Source organism: Euprymna scolopes, chromosome 2 (genome assembly GCF_053919585.1).
Source record: "Euprymna scolopes isolate OS-2025 chromosome 2, ASM5391958v1, whole genome shotgun sequence".
NCBI lineage: Eukaryota > Metazoa > Mollusca > Cephalopoda > Sepiida > Sepiolidae > Euprymna > Euprymna scolopes.
In genome coordinates this window covers 114,476,699-114,489,198 of record NC_136483.1, presented here as the reverse complement: position 1 = coordinate 114,489,198, position 12,500 = coordinate 114,476,699, and positions in this window count along the sequence as shown.

Here is a 12,500-nt window from a genome sequence, read left to right as displayed (position 1 = left end):
TCCAATAATTTTATACATTTTCCCTGATTATTTTTTGTTGCTTCATCCTATTTATGCCTTTATGAAATATTTCTGCCAGAACATGATTCATATTCCATTATACACAGGTGTATGTACATGTGTCTGCATATTTAAATATAATATGTCTGCAAATTTATAATATAAAAACGAAAATGTGTGTGTGTGTGTGTGTGTGTGTGGATTTTTTTGTATGTCCAGCAAAGGTTTTTGGAGGGAGGGGGCGCTCATTCTTACAACTTTTATATACTCGCTAGATTATAATATCTCCGATTTACGAAACGAGGGCGCTTCTATGTTTTATTTCAGCGACTTTTATGTTACAAAATTTGCGCTGTGCTGTTATTTCATTTCTCTATGTTTGACCTAGAAAACCACACGTTGACGTTCGTTTAACCACCTGCTTTTTTAAACGTTTAATTTCAGCTATGATCGCTTCCCTGCCATCGTAGCGTCATAGTACATTAACAGGCTATTCGTCTCAAGGCTTCGGGTTCGTACCTATCTCCCTACCAAACTTTTTTTCTCTTTTACACCTACAAACACCCGGGCAACGCTGGGCACCCCTTCTAATCTATAATATAAATCTCACGTGTCTGTTTAAATCTATGTATGTATGTATGTATGTATGCATGTATGTATGTATGTATGTATATCTCGCAAAAGCTTTCTATAGAGGCGACGCATTTTCATGAGATCGGACTCATTTTGAAGATCGACCCTTCGGACGACAGATATAAAAAAATTGACCAAAAACATTAATTTTCTTTTTTTCTTTGTTTAACCAACACCCTTACACACACCTCCACTTTCTTTTCCACCTTCGAGTCACGGGTTCGAGCCTGCCTACTACAACTTTTTTTTCAACACACACCTCCAAACATCCGGACAACGCCGGGTACACAGACTAGTATTTACATAAAGGACAATCTATAAGTCAGTAGAACTATCAAATCAGGTAAAATTAATTCCACAAATAGAACTATCGTGCACCAATTTTACGCCCTCTTACGAAGATTAAAATTAAGATATAACGATACTAACCCTTACGTCTATAATCCTTATTTTAATTTTGATGAAAATACATTGCATGATTTTCGTTCTAGAAAAAATCTAAAATTTTAGGCTTAAGCTTGAAATTGAGAGAATCTTGCTTAATTTGTGTCAAATTACTATGAATCTCGTGTAATGTTAATTCGAAAATTTGAATTTTAATACGAAAAATTTGGCGCATATTAAGCACTCTAACATGCTGCAAAATAACAGACCCCCCCTCTGTGAATATGCATTAACCGATTACCTATTGTTAAAATTTCTAAAAAATCGGAAGTATCTGAATTTTCACAATGGGTTGCACTAAATATAGCTCACCTTGCCAACCCTTTCGCATAGCAGCTGTGTTCCTAAATTCACAATGGTTAGTTAATGAGTTTAGAAGTAAATCCAATGCATAGTAATATACAAACAACACATATACCTAACTTTATATATATATATATATATATATATATATATATATATATATATATATATATATATATATATATGAAATGATAACGCTCATACAATATATAGGAATATATGTTTTGACTTAATACAAAGTCAAAAACGGCAAAAAAATACTCTTTGTATTTAAGCACGTGTATTAGCAAACTTTTCTTATTCTCACTCATATTACAAAATATTTTTAGCGACAAGCCGTATAGACGTTGTCACCAAACTCCATCGAAGATTTGAAAAAAAAAAAAAAAAAAAAAAAACAGAGATAAAATATTAAAAAAATATGGCAAAAATATCGATGACGGTCATGTAAGTTAGTTGTAAAAATCTATATTCTTTTTTATATCTTATCTTCTTTTAGTGAAGAGAGTTATGACCTGAAATGTCCACTTCTTCCAGTAACTTTCAAATGCTTTCCATTTGTTTTTCTTTCTAAAACGACAGCGTATACATCTATAAAAATGTTCTGAAGAGCCTCTAATGTTTAACAATATGCGTCCATTTGATCTACGCGTTTAGCGATGCAAATGTCATTTAAAACTTTAACGTGACAGAATAATTGACCTTTTCTTTTTTTTTTTTAAATTAAGCACTGTTATAACCCTTCTCCCAGTACGTGAGATTTTAGCGGGATTCAGCACCCAAAATTTCACTGCTTTTAGCAATTCTTACTGCAACGTTAAAGCTACAAATGATAATAAATAGATATATGCAAGATCGCAAGAACAAACAAAGGAAATAAATAGAAAATCCGGATCGGATTTTTTTCCCTTTTTAACACTATACGTTTATTACCGACATCACTTCTCGTTGCCCCATGTCCCTCTAACCTAGTACGTTTCGCTTTCTTCCGACCGTACGCTTGCCACAGCCGGTCCATTCTCGCCTTCACTTTACACGTCCGCCTTCTTCGGCGTCGACCTTTTTATTGTTTCCCGCATCGACTTTTTTTTTCGTGCCAGATCGCCCACACTTCCTTATTTGCATACGCGTCCAAACGCTGCTCCTGCTGCTTATACAATCGCTTGCCATCCATCCTTGGACTTGCGCTGATATTTTCATATGCGCTTTATTACATTCCTTTATTTAGTGTAAAAATTACGCGCTTTATTACATTCCTTTATTTAGTGCAAAATTATCTTGTAGTTTTGTCTTAACTACAAGATAATTTTACACTAAATTTTGCATAACATTATATGATGAAGCAAGGGTTGCGAATTTCTAATCTAGCAAAAATTAATTCCAGCGACAAGAAGAAATTTAAGGCAAGTGGAGAAAAAATAAATTCCTAAAAAACAATGCCGATAGCCATTAGTCGCGTACTCTCGTGTAATGAATGAATGCGTGAATGTAGGATTGACATGAAATTCTTAAAGATGAACTAAAATGACCGAAAAATAGGCTGAAATGACTTAAATAAAAATTTCAGGAAAAACTAATGGGCGGTTATCAGTCAATCATCCGGACTAACGGACAGACGGATCCATTGAAAACATAAACTCTGATAAATCGAGGGACAAAAATGTTACTTGCTTAAAAAAAAATGTAAATGTGTTACAGACCGACCGATGGAGTGACTTGCATGCGACTAAAAATGCCTTTTTATCTGTTTTTAAGAGTCGTTTTTGTATATGCCCCCAAATAGGTTGCACCCACTGTGCATTGAATAGATGAACAACCTCAAATGTAGCAAATCTAAATTTAGTAACAGAAAAAGAAACATAATCAAAGTCCATAATTAAAACTGATATATGTGTACTAGCAAGCTGTCCGGCGTTGCCCGGTAAATATTATATTTTAATTAATGTAGAAATCTTATTCATTATAAAGAGAAATGCTGTAAGTATTAAACGTAACGCTAAATTCCTTAAAAAAAAATGAAGGAAGAAAAAAAAAACGGAAAGAAACTGGGACATGTGCATGCAACTTTTATGTTTTTCTAAACAGTTTACTTCTTGTAAGTAAAAAAAAAAATAATACTCGAGTTGAGATCGAAATCAAAACCAAATGACAGTGAGTCCAGTACGAAAACCATTAGGCCAGCTTGACACGTCTTTAAAAGTGTTTTCAAACCTATTGATTATTAACATCAGGAAGCTTTCATATAAACGATTCGCGCATGCGCATTCGTGAAACAGCTGACAAACAGATAAAAATTTGACGACCCCGTGTACCGATTTTTTCAATTTTGACTTGTTATAAGCTTTTTTCTCCGATGAAAACCGATTAAAATTTTCCATATGTCTAAATACCCTATATACAAAATTTCAAGGTTGTAGATAAGAAATTCATTCATTATATAGGTTGAGAAGTGTCCTCACACAATTCTAACTTTTATATATATATATATATACATACATACACACATACTTACATATATATAACCACACGTATACACACACAAACATATACATACATACATATATATATATATAAACATATACATATATATATATATATATATATATATATATATATATATATCCATAGCAAGCTACACAGATGTATCAATGTTTCATCTTCGACATTATCATAGGACAATATTTTCATACTACTACTAAGCTCTACTGATGTATTCACTGTTGAAGGTAATACTGAAAATGTATACCCAATATGTTATATCACCTTATAATCTCTATCTCTGTCTCGACTATCATATAAAAAGTCACGTTGTTCCTTCAGCACATGTTCCGAAACGGCTGAGCCTATTTTTTTGCAAATGTCACACAGGGATAATTTATATGTCTGGCAGTATTCTTAGATATGTTTTGTACAAAAATTCATCCGATAAGTATCGAAACTCGAAAAAATCCGAATTTAAAAATAGTCTTCTTTCTCTTAAAAATAATAAAAAATGAAATTTTAACAGGGGGGAATTTTACGTTACACCGGCTAAGGGGAATAATTAAATCTCAGTAAATCATTTTTTCTAAAAAAAAACAAAACAGATTTATTGTCATTTGAAAATATAGCTCAGTGGTAGAGCATTCAACTACAGATTGAATGATCCTCTGTTTAAACCCGTGTGTACCTCACCATTCTATTGTAATTTTTTTAAAATTAATACAACGAACGAAAGAAGAGGTACTATTCAAAATCACTGCAAATCATTTCTTCGTTTGTATATTTTAAAACTCAACATTAATCAAAAGTGACTTTTCCAGGGCATTCATCCTCAAGCCTAAATATCAGCTAACGTGATATTTTAAACAAACGCAGACGGAGATTGATGAACGACATTATCATCATTATTAATATATTTTTAAATTATTTTTTTGCGAATTAGTCCACCGGCAAATTATTCCTCGTAATATATGTATAATAATCAATAGAGGAGTGCTTCTATAATAATGCATACGCAATAAATTAAAATATGTTTAAGCGTATTGTACGACCAGGCAACGCCGGGCGGCCAGCTAGTATATGTATATGCAAATAATAAATCATATATATATATATATATATATATATATATATATATGCATATCAGCAAACTTATTAAGTTAAAATCATTTCACAAGTAGTTTGTAGACTTGCTAGATATCTAGTGCACTGAATCATCCGATCATAATTATTGGTTTGTCTTGAAAAGTGAGTGGATCTTTTCATTCAATTCCGACGTGTCTTCATATTTACGAAGACAGTCGATATTTATGAAGGAACATCGATTCTTTTGGTTTCACGTTTTTTTCCCAAGAGGATAAAAAACTTGAGACATTAGCGTTTGCTTTATTTCTTGCTTTAAACAAAATTCTATTCATATGGGCCAGCGGCGAGAGAACTTTTATCCACAATGGCGACATAAATGTCTTCTAGATGCGTCCAAGTATGCTTCATAAGCAGTTATGTCCGTCGAGGTTTAGTTACGCCTCAGTTTTAAATATACATACTTTATATATATATATATATTGCGCAGAAATATGCGAGCATAAAAAGTAATATGATTAAGATTAAGCTAAGAAAAATAAAACTGGAAAAGAAAAAGACAAAATATAATAAATTTATAATTTAAAATATTGCAGCACTAAGAATTAAAAAAAAATCAATTTAACATTATATATAAATTCTTAATGCTGAAATATTTTAAGTTATAAATGTATTATATTTTTTCTAGAATATCTTGTCCTTTTCTTTTTCAGTTTTAACAACAATTTTTTAAAAAACTTTTCTGAGCTTGCTCGCATTTTTCTATGTCATCCATGATTTTTCCAGGCTTTGTTTGGAAATAATATTTTCTTTTTTGTGTTCAATATAATACGCACTGTCAACAACACATAAAAAACATTACTTCTTAAATCGACTAAATAAAAAATCAAATAAAAGACGTAATTAAGTAAATAAACAGATAGAAGGGGCAAAAAAAAAGAGAAACAGAATTAACGAGCAACGTCGTAAGCGAAATATTATCAGACCTAGCACGGCAAAAAGCATCACTTTTTTTTTTTAACTCTCTAGATATAACTCAAATAACATGGCATGCGAGCGACATTCCTGCTATGATTTATGAAGGTGTCGATGACAAAAAAGTTGCTATGGTAACCAACAACCAATCAAGAGAAACCGTCTCTCACGTTCATTACCAATTCTGAGGACATTTGAACACCAGTAATTTTATTATAACTTTTGTTTTAATGAACGAAAATTAGAAAAAATTTTCTTTCAGAATATAGCCGAGAAGGTGACCTATTAAACTGTAAAAATTGTTTGAAATTTGGTCGCAAAATGAGTGAGCGGTGAAGTATTAAAGCAGTTCTAAATGAGTAAAACTAACACTTAATCATATATTCAAGTATAGTAGTGTTTGAATGATAATATATATATATTGGTATTATAGTAAATTCGAGAGAGTTGATGCAGTGATAGACTTACGGACTAGATGTTTTTTTTTAACGAATGATAAAAAGTAATTTGTTGTATTGTTTCAAATGTTAAAAACTTCAAAGATTATATATATATATATATATATATATATATATATATATATATATATATATATATATATTTATATATAAACAAGGCTGAAACGTCGAAAAAGTGTAGCTTGATTGCCGTGTTGAATTGCCGGGATTGAATGATGATCAACACATGGTTAACACCCCCATATTAATTTTATTGTCATCGAAATCGGTGAAATCGCCTATTTTTCAATCAAATCAATTCATTGCCTGCTCTAGTTGGGAGCGCATCGTGGTGTACCGAAGGGAAGCTTCACATGCCTCCTTGCAGTGACTTAGTCCATAATACATTGTAATCTATATTGCACAATAGAGAACCTACTATGGATTTTATAACGTTTTTGGTCACTGTCTAGATTCTTTCTAACTCTAAAAAACCTTTACAGTAACGACTTTTATAGGTCTTGGGGTGGGGGTTGCTGAAAACGAATATAACATTTAAAAGTAGCGCTTGGAAATAGTTTACATGGTATAAAGAAATTACTTTTTCAAAAAGTGGGAATCACTTTACTATATAAATTTAACGTAAAATATGCACCCACCTTCTTCCCACCTAGTGATCATTGTTATTTTTTTTTGGGGGGGGGGCTCCCTAAAATTTACTCGTTTTGTTAAATTTTTAAATTTTTACTTACTTTTCACCTTAAGAATCACTTTTATTAAATGAAGACTTTTATATGTTTCGGGTATGCTGAAAACGAATACTTCATTAAACTTTGCTACAAATAAGTAGGTTTCCGGATCTTAAACAATGTAATTCCTTTCGTTATCAGTAGTGGCCATTTGTGCACGTGCAAATAAAATTTGGAATGAAACCTTAAAATGAAAAAAAATCTAGTACCATAGTGCAATTGTGCTCTAAGCGTATACATCCATTTCGAACGCGTCCCTGTCATATAAAAGAACCTACTGTTGATTTTAAATTTCGGGCTTTTAGGGGTTGTGGTACTATAACTTCTCAAATACACTTGTTAGGTTGTATAAGGTGTTAACATTGGTGAAAACTGCGTTAATTAATACTTATCAAAGACACTCCGATACAAAACATTTCTAAGAATACTGCCAGGCACATAAAGTACCTCTGCATCCAAAATTCTCTTATGTAAACGTGAGCATCGTTAACCATAAAAATTGCAAAGTTGCAAATGCAAAAATAATACATTATGCCGATTTGCGAATACAAACTTTAAACGTACAATTTATTCATATTTCATCTATCCTATCAACTATAGTTTATGGTTAAAACAACTCAGAAATTACATCAGCAGAGATAGATAAGATATTGCTAGCTAAGATGTCTTGTATAATAAGTATATATATATATATATATATATATATATATATATATATATAGATAGAGAGAGAGAGAGATAGAGAGGGGATAGATAGATAGATAGATAATAAATTCCAAAGCCAAACAACGTTGCAGCCTACAAGCGCAATGACAGTCAACAGACCGGAAACTGCCATGGCTCTTGAGGCTGCGACGTTGTTTGGCTGTGGAATTTATTATATATAATCTCTCACATTCTGAAAATCATATATATATATATATGCATCACTAAACCGTTAAGTAAAGCTATATCTAAAATATTTAAATTAATTATAAATCAAATAAATAATTTTCACCTGAAAAATAAATTCTATAGTAATATAAATCTATTTTGGGTAGTAAATAATTCCCAACCAGTGAAAGAAAAATTAGATAAAATAAATTCCAGAATAAAAGCAAAATCTATAGCTACTTATGATTTTAGTACGTTATATACTAAAATTCCGCACGAAAAACTTATAAAAGAATTAAATGATACTGTAGATTTAGCTTTTGAAGGTGGAAAAGGTAAATATATAGACTTTTCAAACTCTAAAGCTTTCTGGTGTAAAAATAAAAATGTAAAAACTAGTGTTTCTAAAGGTATTTTAAAATTACTTGTAAGCCATCTTATTAAAGAATGCTATTTTCAAATAGGAAATAAAATATTGCTCCAAACGATAGGTATCCCAATGGGATTGGATCCTGCACCATTTTGGGCAAATTTGTATTTGGATAGACTCGAGTATGTATATATGTCATCACTATTAAAAACAGATATATTTAAAACATATAACTTTCATGGGTGTAGGAGATTTATAGATGAACTTATATGTATAAACGATAATGATGAATTCGAAAAAAATAAACATCTTATATATCCAAACGAATTAAAATTGAATTGTGAACATAGAGGACAACAGGCTACAATTCTGGATTTAGATATAAAAATTGAGACTGGGATTTTTCTTTATAAAATATTTGATAAAAGAAACGCTTTCCCCTTTAAAATAGTACGTATGCCCCATAAAGATAGCACTTCCCCTGTTTTTATGTTTTATGGAACAATTATGTCAGAGTTTTTTAGAATAGCTCGCGTTACTTTAAAATTAACAGATTTTATACCACCAGTTTCTAGCTTAGTAATAAGGATGATAAAACAAGGTGGGGAGAAAAATAAAATATTTAAACAGTTAAATAAAGCATTTGTTCGGTATCCTGATGCTTTTGAATCGTTTAAGATAAACCAGACTATATTAATTAAGGAAATCAAAAACTATATTAGCAATGTATAAAATGTATTTATAATTACATATAATACATTTATATTTATTAAAAAAAAATGTATATATGTAAAAATATCTTTAACCTTTATATATCTAATTTTTAAATAAATAATAATGTAAATATATTAAATATTAATCATAGTGGGGGTGATAAGTAGTTAAATGGATTAATCCTAATCTTATAAATACAAGACTGATAAATTAAAAAAATTAAAAAATGTATTCATTTTAAATGTGGAAATTGATGAATCGCACAGGTAAGAAATTCATTTTTATAGTATGAAAAGGTTAGTAATTGCAATTAAAAATAGGAAATTGGATCAAATATTTGTAACATGTCTTCTTCCTAAGATTAAGGGTGGTGGTGTTTGATCAACACTGCTGGGGAGCCATGATGTAATATACTGTTTTGTTTTTAAATCCCCGAAACAGTGTTTCATGGTAAACAACTGATAATCCCTTTAAAAAATAAATTATTAGTACTATAGTAAATTCGAGAACGAGTTGATGCAGTGATTGCAGGTGATTAAATGACTTACTGACTGGATGGTTTTCTAACGAATCATAAAAAATAATTTTTTTTGTATAGATTTAAAGGTTAAAAACTTCAAAGACTATATATATATATATATATATATATATATATATATATATATGAAAATATACTTATGGGAGGTAAGCTCTGTAAAGTCGTCAATGCTTCATTCCTTGAAACATGAACTCCTGTCTGTAGTTTACTTGCCATAGATATATTTTCATATTACTACAAAGCTCTACTCACGTATAAAGTACTGTTAAAGTAAATGCTAAAATATCATATGCAAAATATATTATATCACCTTGTAATATTATATATGTATATATATATGAAACAATAGAAAACATTAAACACACACAGACACACACATATATATTGTATAGATTATTTATTTTTTGTATATAGTCGTATCAGTGTGTGTGAATATAAACAAAATATTTAAACCTAGACTAAATCGAATTATGACCAATCGATGAAATGGTAAATAAAATCAATAATTATGCGGTTGTCATGGCGAAAACTTGGAGATTTAGGGGGAAAACGGAATTATTAGCGTTGCTATGGCAAACATCGTCCGATGAACTCCTGATAATTCGATAGGATTTATTTGAAAGGAAACACAGACTATTTTGGCTGTCTTTTCCTCTCTCATGCGCACAAATTTCTATATTATTCTGGCATGCATGAGTATTTGCTTTTAAAAATTATGCTTATTCATAAGTACATATAATTGTTATTATTCATCTGTACTATTAACACACACACACACACACACACACACACACACACACACACACACACACACACACACACACACACACACACACACACATATATAGTACAAAACTTTGTTGAAATTCAAAGACTTACATTTTTTCTTTTTTATAACTCTTGTTTATTTCATCTCCAATTTCTTCATTGCAGCCGTTTCGGTAATGGGATGGCAATTTTATGATTTTATGTATTCATAAAACTCTCATTTTCCTCACCAACTCGTCAGATGTTATTTCCAATTCGATGCTACCAACACAAACTTAATTTTGTACATCATAGACCTGGTGGTTACGTCTGGGGAAAAGAAACTCTGTTTAAATTTTTATGTCTTTTTTTTTTAAATTGGAGAGTTTATTACAGTTTCAGTGGCATTCATACAAAAGTTAAATTCTTATGAAAAAATAATATTGTTGTTCCTATTGTTTGGCTTAATTCGTTCCTTAATTATTCACTTATATGCGACATCATCCTTCGCAAAATAATTTTCTGATGCACAGACGTACCTCAATAATTGCATTTCATGCCAATTTCTGGGCTTTATTAATTTTATTTCATCCTATTACACGTTGTTCGAGGTTTTGTACTGTAAAAAATGAAGCCTAATTTTATTTTACTGAAAATTCCACTGTTGTCTTCAATAATTTTAAAGAAGCATATAGGGATGTCAGTCTCTGCATTCATTTTTGCAAATGGTGGTCTGAACCAAATACTCTTATGCCTTCTACTTTCGCTAGATTTATATATATATATATATATATATATATATATATATATATATATATATATATATATATATATATATATATACACTTCACTTGCCACTGGTATTTAACAATATCGACTACAGGAGTACAGGAGAGGTATGGTTCGAGTTTGCGCACCTCCTGCCACAAAAAGTTCACGCGCAGGCACTCCTTCGTGTGTATCCATAATCTGTTAAAGACTAACGGAGCCTGTATATTTAGAAATTAAGTGGGCCATACCAATAAAAATGCATTTCAAACCCTTGGTTATTTTTTCTTTTGTTCGCCCAAGTAAGGTATATTACCACTGCAGCGTAATCGACAATCTAATATTTATAAGGATAAACCAGGATGAGGATGTGGCAGGAAAATGATTGTGCACATGTCATTTAAAGCAAGCAGAGAAAGAATCCAAAGGCAAACGTAATGAAGCTATAAAAGTAAAAAAAAAAAACCTTCCGGCATCTGGATGGCACCAGTGAAGCGTGACATACGAACGGACAGAGAGATTCTGTAAGAGAGATACAATTTCAAACTTAAGCGCGACCTCTGACTAACAGATCTTCTTATTAAGATGTAAGGACATTTTCTAATAAAGAAAAAATAGCTGGTGAGAAATTATTCTAGTAAATATCCCAATATTCCCCGCCTCTTATAGACACGTCGACATTTAAGAAAGAAGCAGTAAGAGAAATGAACCTAGAAAGCAGCAGCAACAGTTGAATCAGCCACCATCGTCGTTGTCGAAAGACGCTAACAATACTGGGATCATTGACAGCCAGTATGTGAAAAAAAGGAAAACAGGAAACGTTGGTTTGACAAGTTTTGTGTCACATGGCAAGGCTGCAATGAGGTACTTTTCATTTTTTGATCGAGTATAATCTCTTTGCATATTCTTACTGGTTATATATATATATATATATATATATATATATATATATATATATATATATATATATATATACTAGCTTAATACTCTGGTAATAACTTTATGTGCATATGTATATATATAGATTAAAATGTTTGACTCATGTCCAGGTAATCTACATCAAAAATATTCAGTGTTTAGACCCCAAATTCGCAGAGGAGTTTGGTAGAGTCTGCAAAGGACAACTCTTTCAACTTTGACCTCTTAGCAGCCAAATGTTCGCCAAAATCTAATAAAAAACTTGCTGCATGTCTGAATACCCTTTATGTAAAATTTAAAATGTTTAGACCAAAAATTGGCTGGGTAATTTGGTAGAGACTGCAAAGGTAACATGTTTTTTAACTTTGACCCCAATTTTGACCGCTTAAAATTTATCGTTTTGGGCTCAAATCAAGTTAAAAAGTTTTGTCAATGTCCTAATTACCTATATCTAAAATTTCAAGTGT